The sequence below is a fragment of the Scyliorhinus torazame genome, chromosome 22 (assembly GCF_047496885.1).
Source record: "Scyliorhinus torazame isolate Kashiwa2021f chromosome 22, sScyTor2.1, whole genome shotgun sequence".
Taxonomy (NCBI): domain Eukaryota; kingdom Metazoa; phylum Chordata; class Chondrichthyes; order Carcharhiniformes; family Scyliorhinidae; genus Scyliorhinus; species Scyliorhinus torazame.
Window position 1 is genome coordinate 71,340,774 of NC_092728.1, and position 16,536 is coordinate 71,357,309.

The window sequence follows — 16,536 nt, forward strand, 5'->3', positions numbered from 1 at the left end:
AACCTTGATTGTGCTAAGAACTCCACTGAAAACCAATTTAAGATTTTTAGTCAGGCTCGCAATATGGTTCACTTTGATATGCTCAGAGCCACATATATTCGCACACAGGTCACTGTCCTTTGCAGGCAGGAGGGACATGTCCACACATTGCAGCTTTTTCAACTGAGCCAAAGTATAGGGAGCAGTCATTCATTGTTTACCTCCCCACCGTTAATGCCCTGACCAAGCAGAGTTACCTGCCCAGTTTGAATTTGAACAAAGCATTTAACTGTGTAATGCTGCATTCTCCATGACAACCCCTCCACCAACCAGAATCCACTTGCCAACCAATCAGCTTTCTCTTCCCATGCAATGTTGTCCCCCAACTATTTTGATTCGGTCAAATAAGCTAAATTAAATAAACTGAGGGACAAATTAAAAGGGGCAGCCCCTTAAAGGAATACCTCCTTAAACAAAAACAAATTCCAAATGAAATTTTAAAAAATCAAATTAAAATGTGATTAACAGGGTCAATAAGGTATCCCAGTCCTTGCAGTGCCCAGCAGGCACAGAAAGTACTTTGTTGTTCCCCATTTGCAATTGGCAATTTCTTCCGAGCTGCTGTGTTGAGTGCAAGATGGAAAGACAACAAATTGTTATTCCCATATTTATTGAGGATTTATGAGGAAACACATGACAGGAGAGAAACTTAGTTGCAGAGAGAGTATCATAATTATAATCACAAAGTCAGATAAAATTCAAGAATTTAAAATACATTGGGCGGGATTCTCGGTCCGCTAACCGTGTTTTCCCGCGCGGCGCAACCCTCTCTGTTCCTGTAGCAGGCCAATGGGGTTTCCAATTGTGGCCACCTCACGCTGTGAGGAAATCCACCGGCGTGGGTGCGCTGCCCACGGACCAGAGTACCCGCTGACAGAGATTCCGCTGATTATCTTTTGTATTTTACAGCGGTGAGGATTAAAACACGTTAGAAATTGAGATGACAAATGTTTAAGGTCGACCAAATGGAAAACAACACAAATTTGCATCAAAAGAGTGGGTTCAATATTTGGCAGTTTTCAGCACGCACTCAGTATTGTGCAGTATTCAGCAAGTGAGTCGGCAGGTTTAATTCTGCCAGAATCTGTTGCAGCTCAGAACCCCAAGACTAGGACGACAAAAGCAGTAAATGAGCACTGGCGTATCGAGCTGAAATAACATTGACCCCCCTAATCTATTTGGTTCAAGATATAAATATTTCAATTTGTTTAAAGGGTTTACTTTGAAAATAAAATCATTTTTCAACTACATTAACTTCACAAAATTGAGTAATTTTCTCAGATTTGCTTTGGTCACCACAAAAGTGGAAGGGATATGGAAATGTATATTTTAAAATACTTCTGCCTTTTGAGGCAGTGATGATGCAGATATTTATATTTGCTCACAGCAAGAATCTAATCAAATAAATTGCTGCATAAAGCAGGGGACCAGGATGCTGTTTTTGATGTTTTGAGCATAAATACAGACGGTTGTTATTGTTTTAAACATATGCACTGATTTTGATGGTACAGGCGGAACAGAAGAAATAAAGTCAAACTAGTGACAGATGTTTGATCAAAGTTTTCCTGCAGCTAAGCTCGAAGCAGCTCAGTCAAACTTTTAGCATCTCACAAAAGGGTAGATTTTAACAGGAGTAGTTTTTGAAGGAGTTCTGACTTCAAACACCAGCGCTACTTTACTACAAAGAAGTCCAGAGGGGCAAATGGAAACTGAATGAAGCAGAAATAATGCATGAATAATGTGGAGTAGGGCTTTTGAACTTCATTGGAACAGATATAGTTAGCGATGAGATTGAAAAAGTCAAATTTGTTTAATTCAGTACATTGCGCTCAGATCTTGTCATGGTAACAGGAGATTCATAACACAACCAGAAAGTTTCTAGATTTGGCTGTTTTACAGGTACAGGTAAAATATTTTCTGACAAGTTCATTTCTTCGATGAGAGATTGTGAACAAGCCTTCATCAATCACTGTACCAGAACAGCAGCCTCATGGTTTCACTGTTGGAGAAACAGCCACATTCCCAAAACACACGGCTGAAGATGAGCGCCCTTTACAGGGAGCTATTCTTTACCCTCAGGGGCGACACTGTACAGCTGAAGACCAAGGAGGTGCCATCTCCCTGTTGACCGACTGGTTTGGATACGGATCTAAACACAAATGGAAACAAAGGGCAGGTGACGCAGCTCATGTTGCAAGTGAATAATTGTCACCACAATTGCACTACTGGGTCCTTTGGCGTATTTTAGCAGTTTTTACGAACATCAGCTTTTTCTTTCTTGCATGAGGAGTAATTGTGAGCTTGAGTGGGAAGGTGCAAGATGCTTTAAGAGTCTGAAAAATCTGAAAGGAAAAGCTGGTAATTTTAAACTCTGACGGAAATGATAATTGAGCTGAATATAGCGTATTAAAACTACCTACAATGCAGCCATGCGAACTTAGGATTCTTAGGAAATAGCTACAATATCATTAACATTAACTTTGGCATTTTAAGAGGTGGGATGTGCTGCCACTGTCGTTTGCAGGACGGGTGCAGACAGTAAAGATTTATTTTTTAAATTTAGAGTACCCAATTATTTTGTTTTCCAGTTTGGGGGCAATTTAGGTTGCCAATCCACCTAACCTGCACATCCTTGGGTTGTGGGGCTGAAACCCACGCAGACACAGGGAGAGTGTGCAAACTCCACACGAACAGTGACCCAGGGCCAGGATTCAAACCCTGGTCCTCAGCACCGTAGTCCCAGTGCTGACCACTGTGCCACGTACCACCCTCAGACAATAAAAATGGCGGTGCTGCCAAGGTTCCTGTTCATATTTCAGAACCTCCCAATCTTTGTCCCAAATTCATTCTTGAAGAGGATTAATGCGCTGATCTCGGCGTTTGTATGGGTGAGGAAAACCCCGCGTGTCAGAAGGTCTTTTTTGGAGCAGGGGCGAGGAGGGGGGTGCTGGATTGTCGAATATAATGAATTGCTACTGAGTGGCAAACATTGCTATGGTTAGAAAAAGGGTAGTAGGGGAGGGGTCGGCATGGGGGCGGCCTGTTGTACGGGGGCGAGCTTGAGGGCATTACTATCGGCACCTCTGCCGTTCTCACCGGCCAGGTACTCTGTAAACCCAGTGGTGATGTCGGTCCTGAGGGTATGGGGTAAAGAAGACAGCATTTGAGACTGTGGGGTGCCTCGGTGTGGGCACCGATCTGTCATAGTCAACGGCTTGCACAAGGTTTTGGAGCTGGCAGCAGGCAAGAATTGAGCGATTCGGGGATTTGTTCATAGGGGGCAGCTTTGTGAAATTAGAGGACCTGGAGGAAGAGTATGGACAGCCCAGGTACCATTTCAGGTACCTGCAGGTCCGGGATTTCGTGAGGACGGAGGTGCCGTCCATTCCCGGATTGCCGCCCTTGGGGCTGCAAAATAAGGTGTTGTCGAGGGAGTGGGTAGGCGAGGGGAAGGTGTCTGAGGTCTACAAGGACCTGATGGATTGGGAGGGAGCCCTGGTGGGAAACATTAAGCAGAAGTGGAGCTTGCGGCGGTGGCGGGGGCGGGGGGGAGTGGAGGCCTGGACGTGGGAGGAAGCTCTGCGGAGGGTGAATGTGTCCTCGTCGTGTGCAAGGCTCAGTCGTTTTCCGTTTAAAGTAGTCCACAGGATGCATCTGATGGTGGCGAGGATGAGTAGGTTCTTTGAGGGAGTAACGGTGCGCAGGGGGCCGGGAATCATGTCCGCATGTTTTCTGCATGTCCAAAGCTAAAGGGATTCCGGCAGGGGTTTTGCGGACATAATGTCCAAGGTGTTGGGGGTAAAGGTGGGCCCGAGTCCAGATGTAGCGATATTTGGGGTGTCAGAAGACCCGGGAGTCCAGAGGGTGAGAGAGGCCGATGTCTTGCCCTTTGCTTCCCTGATAGCCCGGAAACGGATTTTAGTGGGTGGCGGGACTCGGAGCTGCCAAAAGCCGGAGGGGGGGGGGGGTGCGGGGGGGGGGGGGGGGGGTGGAGAGGATGAGTGGCCAAGCGGAGTTTCTGAGGCTGGAGAAGGTCAAGTTCGTCCTGAGGGGGTCGGTTGATGGATTCGCTCAGAAATGGAAGCCGTTCATTGACTTGTTTAAGGAGGGTTGATGTGTCAGCAGAGAGAGAGGGGGGTGTTAAGGGGGTTAAAATGGGGAGGGCAGGATGGGAGGAGGGGTACGGCAGTGGGGTAGTGGGTTATGCTCATTTATTAAGTTTTATAATTTTACTTCTGCTTTCATTTGTTTTGTTTGTTGTTTGTCTATGCAAATGCCTGAATAAAATATTTTAGAAAAACATTTGCTTTGGCATACTTTTGACAATCCTGATTCAATCGAGTATTTTTGTTCGGTGATATTAATGGTGATGTTTAATTCCTGTAAAGCTTCAGGTGTTTTTCTCATGTGTAATTCATTCCAGTGGATACCAGGACTCCAATAAACTGTTACTCAGAGATTAAAGGCAAAAATGCAATAGAATGTGACTTTCAAACAAAGCTGGCTGGATTTACACTCGTCCTTAATCAAACACCGTAACATTAATTGTTATTGGGAGGATGCAGTGTTGTTCTTGCAATCGAGGAGGCATTCTGCAAACATCACCTATCTAATGTTCTTGGAACACTCCAAATAATAAATCAGCTGCTGAGCATTCTGGATCAAAATAGGCATTAGAAGCTTCAAATCTATTTAACTAATGAACTTGCCAAACAGGTTATTCCTGTTATCAGAGAACTCAGTACTGCAAAGTCATGCTGACAGCAGCATTGCTCATGCAGTTAAATTGTTATCTGGTTTATATGAGGTGAATTTGGACCCACACTAGCCGTGCATGGGATCGGTGAGGCAGGCCCAAAATCCGGGCAGAATTGGAAAATGCGAATCTCTCTGGAGAGCTTGAGATTTCGGATTATCAAACCTTATCAAATTTTGATAAGGTGGGCGGCATGGTGGCACAGTGGTTAGCACTGCTGCCTCACAGCTCCTGGGACCCGGGTTCAATTCCGGCCTCGGGTGACTGTGCGGAGTCTGCATTTTCTCCCCATGTCTGCATGGGATTCCTCCGGGTGCTCCGCTTTCCTCCCACAGTCCAAAGATGTGCGATTCGGTGGATTGACCATGCTACATTGCTCCTTTGTGTCAAAATGTTAGGTGAGGTTACTGCGTTACGGGGACATTGTGGAGGCATGGGCTTAGGTAGGTTGCTCTTTCCAGGGGCCGGTGCAGGCTCAATGGGCCGAATGGCCTCCTTCAGCACTGTAAATTCTATGATTCTATGATTCTGTCCATTGCCTTATTCTTACTATAGCAGTTTGTGAGAAACATACAGATTGGCCAAGAAAAACAACAGGGGTGGGATTCTCCATCCCGCCAATCCCGTTTTCCGATGCGGCGCGCTCCCGCCGGCAGCAGAGTCCTCCATTCCGGCAGCTGACCAATGGGGTTCCACATTATGGCTATCCCACATCATCGAGAAACCCATCGGCGTGGGTGCACTGCCGGCGAAGGGGAGAATTCCGCTGACGGAGAATCACGCAGCAGGTCTGAGGAGCAGTTTAGAATTCAGCAAAGAAGGACCAAGGGATTGATTAAGAAGGGCAAAATGGAGTATGAGAGTAAACTTGCAGGGGACATAAACACTGACTGTAAACGTTTCTATTGGTACGTGAAGAGAAAAAGATTGGTGAAGACAAATGTAGGTCCCTTACGGTCAGAAACAGGGGCATGTATAATAGGGAACAAAGAAATGGCTGAGCATATGGAGTAGACCATTTAGGACAGAGGTGAGGAAAGGTTTCTTCACCCAGAGAGTGGCCAGCCTGTGGAATTCATTATCACAGGAGGTAATTGAGGCAAAAACATTGTATGTTTTCAAGAAAAATTAAATGAAAATGAAAATCGCTTATTGTCACAAGTAGGCTTCAATGAAGTTACTGTGACAAGCCCCTAGTTGCCACATTCCGGCGCCTGTTCGGGGAGGCTGGTACAGGAATTGAACCGTGCTGATGGCCTGCTTGGTCTGCTTTAAAAGCCAGCGATTTAGACCAATGTGCCAAACCAGCCCCACGGTTGGTTACGGCAGTTAGATATAGCACTTAGAGCGAAGGGGATCAAAGGTTTAAGGGGGGAAAGTGGGATTAGGCTGTTGAATTGAATGATCAGCCATGATCCTAATGAATGGCGGAGCAGGCTCAAAGTCGTAATGGCCTCCTCCTGCTCCTATTTTCTATGCTTCTGTGAAGAAAATTGGAATCTCAGGAACCTGGCTACATTTTCAGTCAATATTTGAAGTCACAAACAGCATAAAGAGATCCTCTGCAATTGAGCTAGAAATGGAGATGTTCAGTGACGTATTACAGTATATTAAGAGTAATGAAATAGATTTTCTGCACACGTACACTTTGCCTGCTTGACTGTGGCTGGAGTTGACACAGACTCCGCTCGATCTTCCCTCTTCCCGCAACAAAGAGCAGAGATCTTCCGTGCCACATATCTGCAGGCTTGGAAAGAGTAGAAAATGGCGATGGTCAATTGTGAAAAATCATTTTGCAATTTTCATTACCCGTTCGGGATACTTGTCCTGATTTGTACATCAGCTCCCACAACAAGAAGTTAGTTTTGATAACAAAGCAGTCACGTGTTAAAAAACCAGTTTGAACAAGGCTCAGAAAAATAAACCAAAATACATAACAGCACAGGTCTCCAGCTTGTTTCTTGTTACTGTGCTGGAACTGAGTGGAAAAATACCATTAAGCATCAGCTGGAAATGATAGAATGGGACCGCACAGAAGCAGACCAGTGGCCCATCGAGCCTCTGCCAACTTCCATAAAGTGAATTTGTGCCCAATTGATATCTTTGCAATTATTTACAATGCTATTTACTGGATCCAAATTTTAATAACTTTCAACAAAACTGTCTATGTAAATTACAGTTCTGCTGGACACCTCATGTTTTTATTTTTCCTCTATCTTGTTGGTGCAAGCCGGCATACACATCAGCCATCAGCAAAGGACAGGCAGGTAACTCGGTACCAGGACATTCCTTCAGCTGTGTCGGTCATACTTACTCTTCCACTTTTGATCACGGAGATGAAGAAGGACGGCTGATAATGCTAACCCACATTGTAACAGTGTATTTTGTGGTGGGATGAACCCCCAAAAACCACCATACAAGATCTCATATTTTCCAAATGGCTTGTTATAATTCATACAAATCCTCTTATTAACACTGCAGGTTACTTTCCCAATAAAGTTCGAAATGCCTATTGTAATAAAAGATGATAAATATCAACCTCTTCTCGGGTAGATTCTCCTTCAATGACAGGCAGCTCTTATCTGGGGCAGTAGGTAACAATTACATTCAGTGAATAAGAAATACTTATTTTCTGTCTGCCTCAGGTTACATGCAATAAAAGTTTGAATGTCCAGACCTCACACCTTACCGTTAATAATAACTCACACCATTGTGCTCCTTAAGTTTTCTTCGACTCCCAATCGATGGATGTCGTTTCTGTTTGGAAGTTACCTTGTCCTCAACAATGCTCACCCAATCTTACTGAGCATGTATTGTGTCTGAGGGGAACAAAATGTAGCAATACGTGTTGTGTTACAGTGAGACAAAACTTCAAAATGACTGCTGGCCATCCTACACTGCTACCTGCCAGTAAACACTGCCAAATACAGGTTGTGAGAGTTTTAAAACCACAAAAATAAAAGCATGATCCAGCACTGAAATAACTTCATTGACAGTTGTGTATACGCTGGAGTCTACAAAATCAATCATTTTGCCTCTGGAGCCACATTAAATGTTCCTAGAACAGAGTTTAACCTGATAAATATCTGCTAAACATGCATCAAACCACAATACGCAACAAGAATATGATACCTGCTAAGCTTATCGACACAGCTGAAACTTGCCTCTGTGTACACCTGCCTGGAATCACCTGGCAGATCTTTATGTTTGGAGGGTTTTATTGTTGGGCAGTAACTCCACCTTTTGTTACCAGAGCAACCACGCAGGTTGTGAACAAATAGGAATTAGCCAATTGAAATAAGGCAGAATTTCACCAGACAGATTTATTCAGTTCCTATTTGTCAAGACGTCAACTTCCTGAACAGCATTTGCTAAAACACAGCTCAAGGAGCTTCACGTTTTCACTGACTGATTTCCTGTGAACTCAACAATGACATTGTTTTTCCCATTTGATAAGCAACAAGTGGAAATCTTGTTTTAGAGCTAGCTATGGTTCATGGGGCTGTAAAGAGGGCTGTAAAACATAACATGCTGGTGGTGGGGCATTTGAATAATAATGCCTGAAAATAAGGATGAGGGTCATGTTGCTGCCTGCTTATTTAAATGTTTGTAGCCTGCGCCCTGGTCTTAATTGTGTTGTATTTCCCATCACTGCCCAATGTGGTAATACCAGGTATTGCGGTACCTGAGAGGTGGATGACCATTGGCTAGACCCAGGAGTCTACCATTGGCTGATGTACATAGCTCCGCCCTGAGAGGCGGAGTATAAGAACCGATGCCGTCCCAGCAGCCTTCACTTTCTGTATCGAAGCTGCTGGGGAACAGTTCTAGCAGATTAAAGCCGATTAGTTATGACTCACCTTGTCTCGAGAGTAATTGATTGCGCAGCAATTTAATCTGCTACAACTTCAGTTGAAAGGATGGATCCCTGTATCAAACCGGAGTGCCTTCAGCTCAGCCCCCACGCGGACAACTCTGCTGCTATCTTCAAACATTGGCTGGCGTGCTTTAAGGGCTACCTCGACACGGCCGCCGGCACCCCCACAAAAGGACAAAAGATGCACCTTCTACGCTCGCGGTGACGAATGTGATATAAAATAGTTACTTTAGAGTTACTAGTTAATGTAATGTAGAAATAAGCCACTTTGATTCTTGCAGTTAGGGACAAAGGAATTTGAGACCGCATGGAAAAAGCAGGAAGAGGTGTGTCTATGAGAGTGATGCTTCATTGATAGGGGCCAGAGAAAGGGATTGGAAGTGAGCCAATCAGAGTAGATCGAACAGGTCAGGAGGGACATAGGCTGACCTATGTCCGTCGAGTATGTGAAACTTGATACCATTTGAATTGATTTTGCAGAGATCCCTTTGTCTTTTAGTCAGTCGTTTTCTGGAGTGTAAGAGGCTGGATGTCCTGTTACATTTCTGTAAGATGATTCAAGCTTGCAAGCTAAATAAATAACTTCTGTTTACGTGCGAATCCGTCTCAACTTTTATTGAGGCCAGACTGACAGAGAAAGAAATTTGGAGATCAACATTTGGTGCCGAAACCCGGGATTTCTCTGGGCGATCCTGATCCAACTGCGAAATCAGAATTAGACTGATTATGAACAGGAGGACGGGAACAAAGGGCCCTCAATGTAGAAATGGAAAACGACCAGCATTGATTGTTCCCCTCTTCTTATCGTCTGATTAGTCTGGTCACTCGCGGTTGGCACAGAAAGACCGCCTCGACGAAATCACAGGTCAGTCTGGGGATTAGCACTTTAATTGATGGGATTTCATATTGTTGTTTCGGCTTGGGTTAGGGTTTTGGGCTGATGGGACTTTAAATAATAAAGGTTCAGTCTATTATCAGGGTTCAGAGGCTGATGGGACTTTAAATAATAAAGGTTCAGTCTATTATCAGGGTTCAGAGGCTGATGGGACTTAAATAATAAAGGTTCAGTCTATTATTAGGGTTCAGAGGCTGATGTGACTTAAATAATAAAGGTTCAGTCTATTATTAGGGTTCAGAGGCTGATGTGACTTAATTAATGAAGGTTCAGTCCAGTATAACTGTTTTTAAATCTGAAGATGGTTCAACTCTATGTGTGAGTGTTTTAAATATATAGTTGATTAAGCTAAAATTGTCTCCTTGGACTGTAAAGTTCCGAGGTCTGGTTGAGATTGTGAGGTTGAAGCAGAAGTCTCTCAAAGGGTTAACAGCAGCAGGCGGAGTTGAAAACAGACAGTGCTTCTCACTCAGGCCTTGAGATAACAGCACCAGTCTGCAGTGTAATCGGATACCTTTCCTTTGAGTCAGTGAACACCAGCAAAGTTACGTTTTGAATTAATTAAAGGAAACCAGTGGGTTTCTCCACCTCTTTGATAAAAGTTATTATTTTCGAAAGCAATTGATTGAAATTGCCAGAATCTTAAATTTTACTTACTTGAAATAAGGTTTATCTCATTTTATCTGGAGATTAATAGAAACTTAAAGAAGATCATGGACACCATTTTAAAAAGTGTCAATCTGGAGATGATAATTGATTTTGCTAATACTTATGATAGTTGATTTTGCTAATACTTATGTGTATGTAACAGAAAAAAAACTTGTTAAAAGAAAAATTGTTAAGATAAAGAAATAATTAAGTTGTAAATGTTATACAAGTTTGTGTTAAGCAAATTGTAAATTTAGTTCTGAGTTGAGATCAGAGCTAAGCTTGCAAGTTGCAGTAATTCAATTTGAATTTTCAAACATTTTTAAGTTTAAAAAAAAAAGAGAGCAAATAGAGAAAAGAAGGACACAGATCTTGAATGCGTTGAATAGCACATTTCAAAGGCCCATAAATCTTTCTGTTATCTTAGACCTAAAACCTAGGAAGATTGACGAGCCATAGGAATGTCTGGGGCGTTTTAATGAAATCTACCGGGGGCAGTCAGGCGATTTGCTGTATCAAACTGGTCAGAATTCCCCTCAATACTGTGCTATGTTAATGCATTGCCTACCACCTTCTGTGGTTACTGCTGTGAAATGTAATAACATGAATTGGACAGAGAACGACCCTTCCCAGATGGCAAGGGCAGTCAGATTTTACTGGAAGGAGGGTGTAGGCCAAGAAGGAGGCTCAGTTACAAAGGTTAAGACTGAGTATGTAATGAAAAAGGATGATCTGCGATCCCAACAAGCGGCAGAAATGGTAGTTTACCAGCAGGAGCTCCAATATAGTGACTTTGGGTGGGTGGATCAGCGAAGAGGAGGATGAGACAACAGTGCTATATTTCTATCACCCCCCAGTGGTGGACGTTAGACATTGAACAGCCACTATCACTGCATCACGTTACCCTGGCCTATGACAGAACTGGACGAAACAGGGAGTTGGAGGACAAATACCGGCCATTACTTGAGACCGAATGGCCAGTCAAGGTTACAGCCACAGTCACGGGAAAAGAAGGTACAGCCGATTTTGTTACAATATCACCACATTTATGGCCACAGTCAGCTTCGGTAAGCCCTCATATTACACGTCAGGTCCATGACCAGTACCATGCCAGGGATATGGGGCGAATGGTCAGCATCTTACCGCAGCTCGTCAGAATAGGTATGAGATATACCTTTTGAACAATCCACGTCTGACATTTAAATACTGTACCACTATCAATCCAGCCTGTTTTCTTAGTGGTCCCCCTGTCCATGAAGACGCACCTGGCCACGACTGTTTAGCCTTGATTCAGGAAACTACCACAATAAGGGGCGATTTGAGTGACATTTCGTCAGAACAACCTGACATGATTATGTGTGGTCAAATATCCCACCGGGGTTTAGTTAATGACCTACTGCAGGCCCTCCTTCTGCCAGCGCAGATTTCCGTTATTAAATGCGCTGCCCACACGAATGGTACAACCCCAGTTGACGTTGGTAATGAACGAGCAGATTGTGCAGCGCGCACAGCCGCATAAATTCAGCAAGTGATGGTGCCTAAAATGTTAAGTCAGACTAAACGATCTACTATGAATGTGTCTGCTTCTGACAAGCCAATGCCAGACGTCATAAGGTTACAGGAGGACGCTCCTGAGAGTGATAAACAAATGTGGAAACGGTTAGGTTGTACATATGATTCTGTTTCCTCTTTATGGACCACGCCTGCACATCAGACTTGTATGTCTGATGTGCTGGCTTTATGGGTCATCGAATGTGTACACTTTGCAACTCATTGTGGGGCTCGAGGGACTAGTGATTTGTTGCTGGACACTTGGTGGCACCCTAAAATGCAGGGGTTGGCCCAAAGTATCAGTAATCGGTGTTTGATTTGTCAGCAATATAACACCGGAAAAGGTATCCCTTGTGGGAAGGGGCAAACCCCGTTGCCCAGTGGTCCCTTTGAGACGCTCCAAATGGATTACATTGAGTTGGAAAGGTGTCAATGTTATAAATATGTTTTGGTCATTGTGGATGTGTTCAGCAGATGGGTTGAGGCGTATCCGACTATCTATAGTAAAGCTGTTACTGTGGTTAAAGTCTTGATGAGGGAAATCATTCCCCGGTACGGTATACCAGTTCAGTTAAGTTCTGATAATGGGCCTCATTTTATTGGACAAATTAACAAGGAGTTTTGCTCCCAGTTGGGCATACGCCAGCAGTTACACTGTGCTTACAGACCGCAGGCAGCCGGGGTGGTTGAGAGACACAATCAGACCCTCAAAACTAAAAAAATTGAGTCCATCTCCACTACTGTAAAAGGTCAGATACTAACCTGCCTCCCTTCTCCAGTGCTATTTTACAGGTGTGGAGCATGATGGAGTGGCTACGCATCGTCTGTCTGATATTTGGCCTCACTTCGCTTGGCGTGTTATTGGCGATGGACATGGAAAAGGGGAATATTATGTATCTGTGTAGCCCCAACCAATCTACAAGGATACATCACCTATGCAAAGGTGATGTTCTTCACTGCCCCCATATACGAGGACATGGTATCGACTCATGGAAGGTCATCAAAGTTAAGGAGAATGCGGGAGTCATGAAGCAGCTGCACCGGTCCCGGCGATGGGAAGGGAACATTATATGGACATTGCCTTGTTTTTGGAATACATGTAAATTTGATTTTGGATGTGTTAAAAGTGGTACAATAAAGGTAACATCAGGCTGTCAGAAGAGTGTAGGAAGAGACCATGAGAAAGAGAAAGGGACTAGAGAGAGGACGGGGCGTGTGAGAAGGGAAGCACAGCTAGAACGTAGGTTACCGGGAGATACACTTAAGTTAATTAAAGGCCAAACTGAGGAAAACCCGGGTAGTATGAATCTCTTCTACCAGATTTACCACCGTCTGTATGGCCAGGGACGGGTTGTCTGCTACCCAAACCCCGCAGCGGTGTCTAGGTTATTTTCTGTTTCACCGCTTTGGGGCACTCCCCAAACGGTGGTTCATTGTCAGTGTTCCGAGCCATTGCCCGAGCAAGTCACTCTTCCTTACGATCCGGATTCAGCACCACCGGCTATTTGCCTTCCCCTTCCTCGGGATAATTCCCATTCACAGTATGATAGGCTGCGACGGTGGAGGGCGTACATACCTAGCCACTTCACTCCCAATAGGGATTCCCGGTCGTACGAGAATTGCTTCAGCAGTGAAGGGTACGGCTGTTTGCTGGTAGAGGTGGACACAAATATAACATGTCTGTTTCCCACCTGTACGGACAGGAGGTGCCATATCACCCAGGCGTCTGGCCAATGCGTTTGTTACAACATCACTTGCGTTCCATTGAACGCTGGCCTCCAGCTCCTTTGTGGCTGGGCGAATGTCTCTCATATCACTGTTGGGAATAGGGCTTTCTGCATTGCTGGGCGGCCCGAATGGGCATTTCAAAATTGGATAAACTGGGCTACTGGGAGGTCCTTACGCAACCGATATGCTGATTGTGATGCTAGTCTCCACACGGAACAAGGATACTACTTTTTATTTAATGGTACGGCGACCAACGTTTTGTCACCCCATTTCCCCGCCGAATTGTTATTGGGACTCTAGTCCCTACCACAGTCCCCTGCCCTTCGGCGTGGAACCTGCATAATCAGTTAGCACGCCGGGCAGTCTCTGCTGAATTTTGCGAGAACTGGAAAAAACCTCAGGTTCTTGCACCCAACCGGGGCCACTCAGCCGGGTGGGGCATTCTGAGCGTATTGACACTGGGAGGTGTGGGGGGTTCCTTGGCTGTTAGTGATCGGAATTATTTTATTTGCGGCCTTACCATCTTGGGAAATGAAACCTTGGGAGCCCTCGGGGCAATAACTAAGGAGTTGTCTCAGCTACGGTTGTTTGCAATGCTGAACCGGTATGCTCTTGACTATCTTCTGGCCCGTGAGGGTGGGGTATGCGCCATAGTACAGGGCAAGTGGATCATGGGTGTTCAGGACTTGACCGCTAACATTACTACATTTATGGATCGCATACGGGATCACTTGGACGGGATGCAGGATCCTGACTCTTGGGGTAACTGGGGATCTGGAGGATGGAAGGACTGGTTGATAAATATGGCCATGTATCTAGTGGTAGCTATCGGCTGCATCTTTGTGGGCCTGGCCATCCTTAAATGTGTGATGGGTAAAATGCGGGGTGCACTGGATCAGATCACCGCCCCAATCACCGAGAAAAAAAATGTAACTGTTAAAATCCATGAGGGTGAGGCAGATGAAGGGGGGCTAAGGCAGGAATTGGAAATGCAGCGACGGATCTTTTTAGATGAGGAACCGTAGCTATAGATTGGATAGTTCGGTTATCATGGAATGATAAAAGGAGGGAATGACGAATGTGATATAAAATAGTTACTTTAGAGTTACTAGTTAATGTAATGTAGAAATAAGCCACTTTGATTCTTGCAGTTAGGGACAAAGGAATTTGAGACCGCATGGAAAAAGCAGGAAGAGGTGTGTCTATGAGAGTGATGCTTCATTGATAGGGGCCAGAGAAAGGGATTGGAAGTGAGCCAATCAGAGTAGATCGAACAGGTCAGGAGGGACATAGGCTGACCTATGTCCGTCGAGTATGTGAAACTTGATACCATTTGAATTGATTTTGCAGAGATCCCTTTGTCTTTTAGTCAGTCGTTTTCTGGAGTGTAAGAGGCTGGATGTCCTGTTACATTTCTGTAAGATGATTCAAGCTTGCAAGCTAAATAAATAACTTCTGTTTACGTGCGAATCCGTCTCAACTTTTATTGAGGCCAGACTGACAGAGAAAGAAATTTGGAGATCAACAGCGGGTCAGCCCTGGGATGGATCTACCCTCTGATCGAGGAGGCGGAGAATTATGCTGCCGCGATCGAGCTGCGAGAAGGACATTATATCCGCCCTGTGAACCAGGTCTACGCTCGTCACCTGCTGGCGACTAGGAGGCAAAGCCCCGAGGAAACGTTGGAAGACTTCTACCGGGCGCTACTGGTGCTGGGCCGAAACTGTGGCTGCCCGCCAGTTTCGGGGAACGAGCACACGGAACTTTTGATCAGGGTTGCTTTCGTGGCAGGTATGACCTCCCCCAATATCCGCCGAAGGCTCCTAGAAATGGACACTCTGGGACTTACTGAGGCACGGGCCTTGGCGGGGTCCATGGACGTTGCCTATAAAAACGCGTTGACCTTTTCTCCCGAACACACTGCGACCCCCTGGGCTGCGTGGCACCCCGTTATGGCAGCCCCTCAGGCTTTTCCCCTGACCCCGCAAGCCTGCGCGGCGAGATGGCCCGTTACCGCCGCCGGACATCGCTGTTTCTTCTGCAGGCAGGCAAATTATCTCCGCCCGCGCTGCCTGGCCCGCTCCGCCACCTGCAAAGGGTGCGGCAAGAAGGGCCACTATGTTGGGGTCTGCCAGGCCCGCGCCATGGCCGCGGTCTCCAGCGACTATCGGCAACCCCCCTTTCAGGCCCCGACCGCCCAGCGCTCACCGCCACCCTCCTACCCTCAGGCCACGTGCGACCCATGGGCACGGCCATTTTGCCCCCCGGCCACCATGCTGGACGGGTGGGCGCCGCCATTTTGTCCCTCGCTGCCGCCATCTTCTTCATCCCCGGACTCCATGTGCGTCCCATGGCTGACGCCATCTTGGATGGGGCCCCAGGCCCCCAGCACAGCCGACTACATGCTGATCTCGGTGACTCTGGACCAGTGTCGGCCCCGGACGCTGGCGAAAGCTACAACGACGATCTCCATCAACGGCTACGTGATGTCGTGCTTGATCGACTGTGGGAGCACGGAAAGCTTTGTTCACCCTGACACGGTAAGGCGCTGTTCTCTTGTCACCCACCCGTAAATCAAAGGATCTCCCTTGCCTCCGGGTCACACGCGGTGGAGATAAAGGGGTTCAGCCTAGCGAACCTCACTGTCCAAGGCAGGGAATTCCACAATTTCCGTCTGTACGTCCTGCCGCACCTCTGCGCAGCCACCCTCCTTGGGCTGGATTTCCAGTGCTATCTGCAAAGCCTGACTTTTAAATTCTGCAGCCCTATACCCTCCCTTACTGTCTGCGGCCTTGCGACCCTTAAGGCCGATCCGCCTTCCCTGTTTGCAAACCTCACCCCGGATTGCAAACCCGTCGCCACCAGGAGCAGACGGTACAGTGCCCAGGACCGGACCTTTATCAGGTCGGAGGTCCAGAGGCTGCTGAGGGAAGGGGTCATCGAAGCGAGCAACAGTCCCTGGAGAGCTCATGTAGTGGTGGTAAAGACCGGGGAGAAACATAGGATGGTCATTGACTACAGCCAGACCATCAACAGGTTTAC

The 16,536-nt window shown here is 46.0% G+C and overlaps 1 long non-coding RNA gene across 2 annotated transcripts; it reads right to left on the bottom strand.

The window, feature by feature from the left end:
* Positions 1 to 632: 632 nt before the first annotated feature.
* Positions 633 to 8,048, bottom strand: LOC140399125 (uncharacterized). 2 transcript variants are annotated; one of them, XR_011937636.1, is made up of 4 exons: positions 7,928 to 8,048; positions 7,485 to 7,614; positions 6,441 to 6,542; positions 633 to 2,188 (listed from the first exon to the last, which is right to left on the bottom strand). It is a non-coding gene; the product is annotated as an uncharacterized lncRNA (long non-coding RNA). The 2 variants fall into 2 exon arrangements; XR_011937637.1 differs by having other exon boundaries at positions 7,960 to 7,981.
* Between the last annotated feature and the right edge of the window lie 8,488 nt (positions 8,049 to 16,536).